The following is an 11,443-nucleotide window of genomic DNA, read 5'->3' as shown; positions in this document are numbered from 1 at the left end:
AACGTTCCATATTAATTGATTTCGTTGCGAGGTTTTGACCTCTATATGAGACGTTTTTCAAAGACTGCATTCATTTTTAAAACAACCATAACCTTTATTTTATCAATAAAGGTTTTAAAAGCTTTACGTAGATTATCAAATAATGATAATCTAAAATATCCTGTTTACACACGACCATTACATAATGGTTTACAATACAAATATGTTACATCGAAATCAGTTTCTTGAATGCAGTTTTTACACAATATCATACAAACATGGACTCCAAATCTTGTCCTTATTTTAGTATGCAACAGCGGAAGCTCTTAGTATTCACCTGAGAATAAACATGCTTTAAACGTCAACAAAAATGATGGTGAGTTATAGGTTTAACCTATATATATCAAATCGTAACAATAGACCAAAAATTTTATATTTCAATACACATCCCATACATAGAGATAAAAAATCATTCATATGGTGAACACCTGGTAACCGACATTAACAAGATTCATATATAAGAATATCCCCATCATTCCGGGACACCCTTCGGATATGATATAAATTTCGAAGTACTAAAGCATCCGGTACTTTGGATGGGGTTTGTTAGGCCCAATAGATCTATCTTTAGGATTCGCGTCAATTAGGGTGTATGTTCCCTAATTCTTAGATTACCAGACTTAATAAAAAGGGGCATATTCGATTTCGATAATTCAACCATAGAATGTAATTTCACGTACTTGTGTCAATTTTGTAAATCATTTATAAAACCTGCATGTATTCTCATCCCAAAAATATTAGATTTTAAAAGTGGGACTATAACTCACTTTCACAGGTATTTCCTTCCTCGGAAATAAGACTTGGCCACGGATCGATTCACGAACCTATACAAATATGTACATATATATCAAAGTATGATCAAAATATAATTACAACCATTTTTATTATGTTTTAAAGATTTGAGTGTATTAAGTCAGCTGTCCTCGTTAGTAACGTACAACTAGTTGTCCACAGTTAGATGTATAGAAATAAATCGATATATATTATCTTGAATCAATCCACGACCCAGTGTATACACGTCTCAGGCTAAATCACAACTCAAAGTATATATATTTTTGGAATCAACCTCAACCATGTATAGCTAACTTCAACATTACTGCATATAGAGTGTCTATGGTTGTTCCAAATAATATATATACATGGGTCGATATGATATGTCAAAACATTTGCATACGTGTCTATGGTATCCCAAGATTACATAATATATTAGAATACATGTATAATACAATATAAGTTATCTAGGATATGATTTGTATAGATTTGTTAAACATTTCCCGTAGCTAAAAAGATCAAAAATATCCAATCTTGTTTTACCCATAACTTCTTCATTTTAAATCCGTTTTGAGTGAATCAAATTGCTATAGGTTCATATTGAACTCTATTTTATGAATCTAAACAGAAAAAGTATAGGTTTATAGTCGGAAATATAAGTTACAAGTCGTTTTTGTAAAGGTAGTCATTTCAGTCGAAAGAACGACGTCTAGATGACCATTTTAGAAAACATACTTCCACTTTGAGTTTAACCTTGATTTTTGGATATAGTTTCATGTTCATATGAAAAATCATTTTCCCATAAGAACAACTTTTAAATCAAAGTTTATCATAGTTTTTAATTATCCAAACCAAAACAGCCCCCGGTTTCACTACGACGGCGTATATCCGATTTTATGGTGTTCATCGTGTTTTTAGGTTTTAAATCATTAAGTTAGCATATCATATAGATATAGAACATGTGTTTAGTTGATTTTAAAAGTCAAGTTAGAAGGATTAACTTTTATTTGCGAACAAGTTTAGAATTAACTAAACTATGTTCTAGTGATTACAAGTTTAAACCTTCGAATAAGATAGCTTTATATGTATGAATCGAATGATGTTATGAATATCATTACTACCTCAAGTTTTCTGGATAAAACTACTGGAAATGAGAAAAATAGATCTAGCTTCAAAGGATCCTTGGATGGCTTGAAAGTTCTTGAAGCAGAATCATGACACGAAAACAGTTCAAGTAAGATTTTCACTCGAAATAAGATTGTTATAGTTGTAGAAATTTAATCAAAGTTTGAATATGAATATTACCTTGAATTAGAAAGATAACCTACTATAAATAACAAAGGTTCCTTGATCTTAGATGATTACTTGGAATGGATTAGAAAGCTTGGAAGTAAACTTGCAAACTTGGTAGTATTCTTGATTTTTATGAAACTATACTTATGGAATTTATGAAGAACACTTAGAACTTGAAGATGGAACTTGAGAGAGATAAATTAGATGAAGAAAATTGAAGAATGAAAGTGTTTGTAGGTGTTTTTGGTCGTTGGTATATGGATTAGATATAAAGGATATGTAATTTTGTTTTCATGTAAATAAGTCATGAATGATTACTCATATTTTTGTAATTTTATGAGATATTTCATGCTAGTTGCCAAATGATGGTTCCCACATGAGTTAAGTGACTCACATGGGCTACTAAGAGCTAATAATTGGAGTGTATATACCAATACTACATACATCTAAAAGCTGTGTATTGTACGAGTACGAATACGGGTGCATACGAGTAGAATTGTTGATGAAACTGAATGAGGATGTAATTGTAAGCATTTTTGTTAAGTAGAAGTACTTTGATATGCATCTTGAAGTCTTTCAAAAGTGTAATAATACATACCAAAACACAACATGTATATACATTCTAATGGAGTCGTTAAGTCTTCGTTAGTCGTTACATGTAAGTGTTGTTTTGAAACCTTTAAGTTAACGATCTCAATTAATGTTGTTAACCCAATGTTTATTATATCAAATGAGATGTTAAATTATTATATTATCATTATATTATGATGTATGAATATCTCTTAATATGATATATACATTAAAATATCGTTACAACGATAATCGTTACATATAAGTCTCGTTTCGTAATTCTTGAGTTAGTAGTCTTGTTTTTACATATGTAGTTCATTGTTAACACACTTAATGATATATTTAAATATCATTTTATCATGTTAAATATAGTGTATCAATATCTTAATATGATACATATATATTTAGTAGACGTTATCATAACGATAACCGTTATATATATCATTTCGAGTTTCTTAACTTAGTAATCTCATTTCTTATGTATATCACACATTGTTAATATACTTAGTGAGATACTTACTCATCATAATCTCATGTCAACCATATATATATGTCTATATATACCACAACATGTAGTTTTTACAATTTTGTAACGTTCGTGAATCGCCGGTCAACTTGGGTGATCAATTGTCTATATGAAACCTATTTCATTTAATCAAGTCTTAACAAGTTTGATTGCTTAACACGTTGGAAACATTTAGTAATGTAAATATCAATCTCAATTAATATATATAAACATGGAAAAGTTTGGGTCACTACACAAGGGGGACACCTTTTTGCTTTTTGGTTAGTGGTGGTTTAAAGGTGGTGCTTATTGTTAGGATCTCATGCAATATTTGTGATAATGATTAAAAAAAATGCTAGTATGTTGGCTCTTATAAATGGGTTTTTGTCCTACATCTTAATGGGTCATAATCCATTTAAAATTGGGCTAATTAAATGGTCCATTAGCTAGAGTAGGGTGGGCTAAAGTCCAACTAGGTAGAAAGTCCAACAAGACTAACTAGTGAGCATAAGTAAATTACTAAGCGTAATTAAGCAACCAAAAACCCAAGTAATTGTTATTAGGAAATAACAATTAGTATTACGTAGTCGTAATATTCCAATTACGACAACAGTTAAACGTGTACCAAAACATATAGCTCGTTCTAAACGTCATGTGACACTAACGGTCATAAAAGCATTCGGGGATCAAGTTAAGTAACTAAGTACTTAATGAAATGTTGTATGGTATTAACGAAAGTAATTAACATGAAATAAGATCCCAGAATATAAACCAACACAGTACGCACAAATACGCAGTTTCGTGAAAGTAACAAGCACAAAAGTAAGTCGAAAAAGTTGGGTCGTTACAGTTATCGCGCCTTCCAAATAGAGTCAATGTGTTTGCGTGGAGAGCTTCTTCTAACGGTCTTGCAACTAGGTCTAACTTGGTCAAACGTGATATTACCTTAGCATCGTTACTTTGCCCATTCTGTGATGCCTCGGAAGAGAATCTTGGCCACATTCTTGTGAATTGTAGATTTGTGGTCATGCTCTGGAAGCATATGCTCTCTTGGTGGCAAATTATTGAGCCCCCTCACTGCAGTTTATCTAACACTTTAAGCTCGGCTAACTATTAACTTGGATCGTGCAATTTCAACAAAGCTTTTTTAGCCTCAAGGTTTACGCTTATGTGGTTAATATGGAAGTGGCACATTATTGTTTATTCCACATTAGAGTCGAGGCAATCTATTCTCATTGAAGATCCTATGGTATCCTCATTGAAGGCGTTGACACATTTATAGTTGGCCAATATATCAAAAATAGTGCAATGAGAGTTTGAAGATTGGAGGATAATTTTGAAATGTGTCATTGTTTGCTAGAGGTCTGTTTTAGTTGTGTTTTAGAGGTGCTCTTGTGTTTTGATGTTTTGTGAGTAGTTTATGATGTATTGGTTTTGGCCTTGTTCTCTTTGTTAGCTTCGTGCGGATTTTTAATGAAATTATTGCTTTTCTAAAAAAAAGAAAAAAGAAAAAAAACCTCTTATAGTCATCCTCATAGTCATAGCAAATCCAATTTTAATAATCCTAGAATTGTGTTAAGCATGGAGAATAAAATATACCATTTTATTACTTTCTACCAACCAACATGATAATTTTGACGCGGAATCTTCATATATATTTTGAGTTTTTGACTCAGGATATTCTCCTAACTAACAACCAATAGTGAATAAAATAATATACTCGTATTTCATAACAATCAATTTTTATTCTTTAGGTTTTGACATTCACGACTCTACAAAGTATAAGAGGAAACCGGTAAAGTTTTTTTATTTTTTATTTTTAGTGTATACACTTTTAAAGTAAAATGAAAATACGGTTATTTGTTTTATGACGGTGGAGTAATGTGTATATTTTAAATATAGCTAGTTGAAAATTTAAAGGTAAGTGAACTGAACCGCAGGGAGACAAACATATAAGTGCTTAATTAATATATAAGACTTAAGATCAAGTTAGAAGAAGCGCTTTCAAGCTTGTACATGTGTGCTAGTGAAGTTTAATTAAATTCGAGGCATCCTGTGAACATATCAAGACATCAAGTACTATTGCTAAGACATCAAGTACTATTACATCATCATCATCATAAACTGAGAGATGAGAGAGAGAAAACAAGAGAGAGTGAAAACAAGAGAGAGAGAGAGAGAGAGAGAGAGGGAGGGGTAAATGCTGGCACGGCTAGGGAAAAGGAAGGTTATAACGGATTCTATGGACATCAACACAAGTGGTCAAGCCAAAATCATCTCACGTCGTTTATGTTTTTCAACTTCCCGGATGATTGGAAAGTTGTTGATCTTTGGAAGGGCTTCAAACCCTATGGTTCGGTACGCGATGTGTACATTGCTGTTAAGAGACTTCGTAATAGGCACCGTTTTGCATTTGTGAGATTTGCCGATGTAAAGGATGCTGACAACCTCCTCCGGAGGTTAGAAGGTATTCGTTTCAATGGTAATCCGCTTAGGGTTTTCAAAGCCACCGAGAGAAACCCTAAAAATCAAATATTAGGGATGGCGACTATCATAAAACCCACTCATATGGGTTTAGAACTGTGGAAAACAATTTTCAAGACGGGAGGAGATTCACGGAGGTGGTGGGGAAAAGCAAAGGCTTGGAAGATCTGCGGTCAGTCATAAACAAAAAGAGGTCAGTGGAAAATGCAGAGATAGATGATGTTACAAAGAAGGAGAAGATTGTGGAGACTAAGGAAAAAAAGTGCAACAGTAACATCCTCCAAAACGCAGTTTCTTGTGAAGCAAAAAATATTCATATCCTCAAAAACCTTGAGTTGTTATGTTTGGAAGAAGGCTTTCGGGACATTGAAATTAAATCATTGGGTGGGTTATCCATCATTCTTGTGTTCAAAACCAGAGAAACCGCACTAGAATTGGTGAATCAACCGAACCACCCATTAAGAAGATGGCTTTGTAAGGTCACAATTTGGGAGAAGAAAGTTGGCCGGATGGTAGAATGGCATGGCTGCGTATCTCAGGTGTTCCCCCACAATGCTGGATAGAAAATACATTCATGGATATCGCTGAATGGTGGGGAACCGTCTTTGAATTAGACAACTGCTCATTGACGGGAAATCAAAAGCTAATGTATGGGAGAGCATTTGTGAGATTACAGGAACCGGATAGGGTTAATGATACTTTAAAGTTAAAACATAGATCCAGGTTCTTTTTCATCAATATTATCAAAGAAGGGAAACAATGCCCTGATCTTGATATTATTGATTTGGAAAGTGATGACTTGTCAACACACTATGATTATAGCTCCGATTACATAGACTCGAACGAAATCTCCTGCAGTGGTGATGAATCGGATTACCATTCGGAGGGAACGGTAAAGTGTAATTAAAAAAACCCTGCTGATAAAGAAAAAATGGCGGACAATGAAGTAAGCAACGAAGGAAGTCGCAATTCAGATAACGAAAACATTGGTGGCGTCGGTGCCGGACTATACGACGGTGTCGGAGGTGTAAACATTCATGACGCAGAAGAAGATCAAGAGTCTGTATTTTTTAGGGTTGGGAATCTTTTTGCGGAAGATGAAGAGATCGTGGCAGAAAGTGTAGTTCATAGTCCCAAAAAGGTTGGCGTGTCCCATGGGGAAAATAAAACGGTGCATTGGGTAACATTGGAAGGAAAGTGTTTTACTGGCATTGAAAACATTGAAACTCTCGTGGCAGATAGTGTAGATCATGGTCCCAAAAATGTTAGCATGTCCCATGGGGAAAATAATATGGCGCGTGGGGCAACAGTGGAAGGAAAGTGTTTTACTGGCATTGAAAACATTGAAACTCTTATACATGATGGGCCAATACAAAAAATCCCAATTGTTGTTTGTGATGACCCGTCCAAATCCATTTGGAGGAATACATCATTCATCAATTTCACAGTGAGGTACTGACCTCTACATGATACGTTTTGTAAACATTGCATTCTTTTAAAAAGGCACACCATAATTAAATATCAAGTTCCAAGGTTTTTGACGTTTGATGATTTCTACATATAGACAATCACCGTAAATAATAGCTTACAATACTACATCCGTTGATGATGCAGTCCAAATAAGATACATGGTAATGATTTTGTGAATGCAACGTTTTTTTGAATAAAGCATATATGACTCCATGCACATAGCTTGTATAATGTATAAGCAAATAGTGGAAGACTTCTAGGAACCTGGAAATAAACATGCTCAAAAGTGCCAACACAAAGGTTGGTGAGTTCATAGTTTTAATGTTGCGTATAATCTGTATATAAAGGTGGATCACAAGATTTCAGTTGTTTCATCCAGAAACATTTATCAAAATATTCTACAAGATTGAGCACCCTGGTAACTAAACTTTAACGTCTATATAATAAGTACCCCTGTTTTAACATACATGCAACCAACATGTACAATACACGTAAACCAACGTGTACTAACCTCAAATAGCATACGTCTGTTTTATAGTTTAGGCTAGGGTTTCTATACCTGGAACAGACAAGGATGTCAAGCCCTATGGATCCATATACAACTATTCACGCCCACCAGTTCTTATAACCGGCAGCTACTAGTTACCAAAGCTAAGGGATTATCGATTCAAACTCAGTGTAGAATTAAGTATGTACTTGTGTTCATTGCGTTTAAAATAAAGTGCATGTATTCTCAGCCCAAAAATATAGATTGTAAAAGCAATTAAAATGGGATCTATAAACTCACCTTAGCAGCACATAAGGTCATTCACCGAAATGTGACCGAAACTCGGAATGCAAAATAACCGTAGATCTCAACCTAGAGAACATATGTTGGTCAATACATGTCTAACAAGCTAGGTCGAGTCATAGTGTATCACAATCCTAATGCTCGAGACCGACATGCAAAAGTTATTAAAAGTCATCTCAAAAATCAACCTGATCCAATATGATTTTTAAATCTATACATGTTTATTAACATAGTATAAGTCTTGATAATTGAACGAATTTATAGTTTATCAAACTCAAAATATTATTTTTTTCAGAAGCTATATTATATTTGAATTATCATGGCAATCGAACATGATTTTCATATAGTTTTCCAATACTTGAAAAATCAGATTATAGTGTTTATAAAGCTTTAAAATATGATAAGACAGTCAACTTTGACAATTGTTCAACTAGAAGAGACGTGCCTTATATAGAAATTCATTTACTTGATTAGTAATATTTGAAATTCCAATTTATCAATCTTATAAACAAGTTGTTTAAATATCAATTGCAGATTCAAAACCAATTTCAATTAATGTTAATCATAATTCAGTTGACCATAACTTTTAATCCGTTCCTCGAAAACACACGATTTCTAAATGAAAAGTTATTAATTTTTCGACAGCTTTCTAACGACATGCATATCATATACCTTTTATCAATAACATATGTATCAAATTCATGATTCATCATAAACTATCTAACAACAAAATTTAAGCATACAAGCATGCATAAACATATATACTCGAGCACTAGACATGGATACACTATTAAAATATATAAAATATATATGAATGCTCACCTATCAATATTGTGATTCAATATTGCAGGAAAGTACGTAGACTCAACGGAGATGACAAATGAAAGGTTAGCCTTAGATTCATGATCAAAACCCCTGAGTAATACCCATAACCTCCATAGCAATAACCCATAACTTCCTTAGCTTTGACTCACTCGAAAACCATTTTTGGAATCGTTTGGACATAACCTCGTCGTAGTATTTTATGTATAATACTAATAATAATACAAATACTACTAATAATAATAATATTAATAATAATATTAATCTTAATAATAATAATAATAATAATAATAATAATAATAATAATAATAATAATAATAAATAAATAAATAAATAAATAAATAAATAAATAAATAAATAAATAATAATATTACAGAGGGAGTAGTATATGTGTGTGTAACGAGCAGAAATGATCGAGCTTTTATAGTGTGGTCTGTCCCTGGTGGCCATGCGATCGCATGGCTTTCCAGGCCATTTCCCATGCGATTGCATGGGGTGGTCTGCCAGATCACACATGTTTTGTTATTTTCCTCGTCGACATATTATTATAATTATATTTATAATATATAATTTATATTAATTATATATATATTATATTATATTCTCGTGTATATGTGACTTGTAATTTTAGTTCCGATAACTTGTATGTTGACGCTCGACTTATGTCCTGGTTTCGGTTTTTCGAACGTCCTTTCGTATGCTAAGAAAACTTGTATTTTACGTCTCGCGACACGTACCTTTATTAATAAATAGACTTAAATTGCTAATAAACTATATCACTCGAAATGTAACTTGAATATTTGAGTATTTTGGTCATTTGCTTCAATAAATCAACGCCTCGTTATTTATCAAAGCATAGTTAATAATATTTGTTTAAATCAAAACGCTTATGACTAAGTTAATATATATATATATATATATATATATATATATATATATATATATATATATATATATATATATATATATATATATATATATATATACATTTTCATTTAGAATATTAAATTTATATATATGTTTGAAATATTTATCTAATAATATAATATTTAGCTTTTCAAACTAATTATATTTCAAAGATTATTATATATAATCATTTAAATAATAGAATTTACTATGTCGTATCACGTTTACGTTTTTGAAACAATATATATATATATATATATATATATATATATATATATATATATATATATATATATATATATATATATATATATATATATATATATATATTTATAATATAAAGCTTTACTTAAATTCTTCTAATTCTATATAATCAATTTACCTTTATAAATAACAGATTACAATAACTCAGTTTTTGAAATCATTTTCATACGATTGAAAAATAGATCAGTCGAATATTATGAAATCCAGTTACTGACTTTTGTCTAACCTTCATCAATTGACACATTTGATCTTACTTGTAAATCACTTTATCAATTATTCCGAATATCGTTAAAAAGAAGAGGTTTTCTAATTCAAAGTGGACCTCTCAACAGAGACCCGTAATCATAACATAATGTATCTTGATAATTCAATCATTTGATATTATCTTTTAATTATGTCGACAAATACATTCATGTAAAGTATTATACATTTAACACTTTGTTAATGTTTTCCAATTAAGATAACTATATATAATATATACATATCTATACACATAAATGTTCGTGAATCATCGAGTACAGTCAAAAGGGTAATTGAATATATGAACATAGTTCCAAAATTTTCGAGACCAACATTACAGACTTTGCTTATCGTGTCGGAAACATATAAAGATCAAGTTTATATTTGGTCAAAAATTTCTGGGTTATCACAGTACCTACCCGTTAAAAAAATTTCGACCCGAAATTTGATTGGGATGGTCATGGCTGACAATAAGTATGTTTTCATGACGCATACGAGCTCAAAATTAGAGTTTTATCATTTTTGAGTAATATAGATAAAACAATTCGATTTTGTGAAGAGTACGAGTGAAATTATCACAAAAGAGTGAAATGAATAAATGTAGATTCGTCATATCTTTTGACATAGATAGGATTGATTTCCGGAGTTCAAGGGATTTAGAGAAAATCTTCGTAATAAGATTTGATTCTTCGGTAATTAAGGAAATTAGGATCTTCTTTGATTAAATGCGATAACCTGTCACGATTTCTCTGTCAGATTTTTCGCTATAAATCTACTCCCTTCGTTTCTTTATTTCCACAGCTCACGTTTTATTCTTCCTCCCTCAACTCATACTTTAAAGTATTCATCAATATGCTTCATCCAGTTCTGATTCTTGATATACTCCTAACTTTCATATCTATCATTCTTCTTTTTCATCTGCCGCCGGAGGAATCTATTCACTTTTACTATACTCTTGGCTTTATAGTGTTTTTAGTTCTCCCGTGTCTTTACGTTGCAATACTTATTGATATACACGGTTTGTAATTTATGTGTTGTCGTCGGACTTTATATCTTTCCTTATTTTTCAGAGTCTCTGCTTCTGTCTTTCTATAATCATTGACATCCACAGTTAATGCTCTCTCCTATTTGCTGTGATTTATACCCCCATTTATTTTTCGGAGCTTCATGCTCTGTTTTCTCTTCTATCCATTAAGCACCGCATGTAATGGTCCATAATTCGTAGGTATGAATTTCGGAATGAACATAGTTAATGTTCTAAGAAGGAAATTGTAATGGCACGGTCTTGA

The sequence above is a fragment of the Rutidosis leptorrhynchoides genome, chromosome 3 (genome assembly GCF_046630445.1).
Source record: "Rutidosis leptorrhynchoides isolate AG116_Rl617_1_P2 chromosome 3, CSIRO_AGI_Rlap_v1, whole genome shotgun sequence".
Lineage (NCBI taxonomy): Eukaryota > Viridiplantae > Streptophyta > Magnoliopsida > Asterales > Asteraceae > Rutidosis > Rutidosis leptorrhynchoides.
Note: the sequence above shows the minus strand (reverse complement) of the source record.